Raw genomic sequence first — 1639 nt, 5'->3', positions numbered from 1 at the left:
TCAGTTATGATACAAGATAAGTTAGATATAAAACCTTAGGCTCACCAATATAAAATAAAATATCTTCTTTAATAATATAACTATAATTCTTGCTTGATAATTGTTTTGTTATATGTAATTTTACTATGTAAAAGTTAAAACCTTCCTTAAAAAACAAAAAGAAAAGGGGAAGTGCTGTGGATATCGCTCTGTACAAATAAAATGCTGTTTGGCCAGTGGCTAGGCAGGAAGTATAGGCGGGACAAGAGAGGAGAGGATTCTGGGAAGTAGGAGGCTAGAGAGAGACACCGCCAGCCGCCGCCATGAGAAGCAACGTGTAAAGACACTGGTAAGCCACAAGCCATGTGGCAAAGTATAGACTAACAGAAATGGGTTAATTTAAGATAGAAAAAGTAGATAACAAGAAGCCTGCCACAGCCATACAGTTTGTAAACAATGTAAGTTTCTGTGTGCTTTCTTGGTTGGGTCTGAGCGACTATGGGACTGGCGGGTAAGAGAGATTTGTCCTGACTGGGCCAGGCAGAAAACTCTAACTACACCATGACTTCACTAGACCCCGATGTTTGGCTAGGTTTCCAGTACCAGGCATAGTTTCTCTATTTCCGAAGGGGTTGTTAATTAAGAAGACTGTTGGTGCTCTTTTTCCCAGCTACTGTGAGAATGAAGACCATTCTCAGCAATCCACATTCCAGAAAATGTGGACATCACTCTGAAGGGGTGCACAGTCATTGTGAAGGACCCCCGAGGAACCCTCCAGAGGGACTTCAATCACATCAATGTAGAGCTGAGTCTCCTCGGGAAGAAGAAGAAGAGACTCCTGATTGACAAATGGTGGGGGTAACAGAAAGGAACTGGCCACTGTACGAACCATCTGCAGTCACGTTCAGAACAAGATCAAGGGTGTTACATTGGGCTTCCACTACAAGATGAGGTCTGTGTGACCCACTTCCCCATCAACGTCGTTATTCAGGAGAATGGGTCTTTTGTTGAAATCCAAAATTTCTTGGGCGAAAATATATATCTGCAGGGTTCGGATGAGGACAGGCATTACTTGTTCTGTCTCTCAAGCCCAGAAGGATGAATTAATCCTTGAAGGAAATGATATTGAATTTGTTTCAAATTCAGCGGCTCTGATTCAGCAAGCCACGACCGTTAAAAACAAGGATATCAGAAAGTTTTGGGATGGTATCTATGTGTCTGAAAAAGGAACAGTGCAGCAGGCTGATGAGTAAGACTTCAGTTACCCTGCTCCAGAAACAAGATTCTTCATTTAAGTATGGTTTGGAGTGTCTTTGGGGACAATGAAAGACTTGTATTAAAAAAAAAAAAAAAAAAAAGAAGACTTGGTTACCTTCAAGTTGGTTTCCAAGCATATCACTACTGCACCCTGATGGTTATCATAACATGCTAGCCATTTTAGTGGCTCATAGTTATCATACCAGGAAAGATTATTGTATATTTTTTTACATTAGGAACTGGATTTGTTCCTGCCTATCTAGCTGCTGTGGCTTCAGTATTATCTTTTTATTTGTGGAACCCTCTCATATCCCCTACACTTTTAGTCAATGGATTTTATGCTCACCCATATCATTTTTGTTTCCCTAAATTCTATCCAACATTTTTTTTTTCTGGAGCTGAG

The 1639-nt window shown here is 40.6% G+C and overlaps 1 pseudogene; it reads left to right on the top strand.

The window, feature by feature from the left end:
- Positions 1 to 660: 660 nt before the first annotated feature.
- Positions 661 to 1232, top strand: LOC118591799 (annotated as a pseudogene).
- The last annotated feature ends 407 nt before the right edge of the window (positions 1233 to 1639 follow it).

This window comes from Onychomys torridus, chromosome 10 (genome assembly GCF_903995425.1).
Source record: "Onychomys torridus chromosome 10, mOncTor1.1, whole genome shotgun sequence".
NCBI lineage: Eukaryota > Metazoa > Chordata > Mammalia > Rodentia > Cricetidae > Onychomys > Onychomys torridus.
This window is presented reverse-complemented; position numbering and strand designations above follow the sequence as displayed.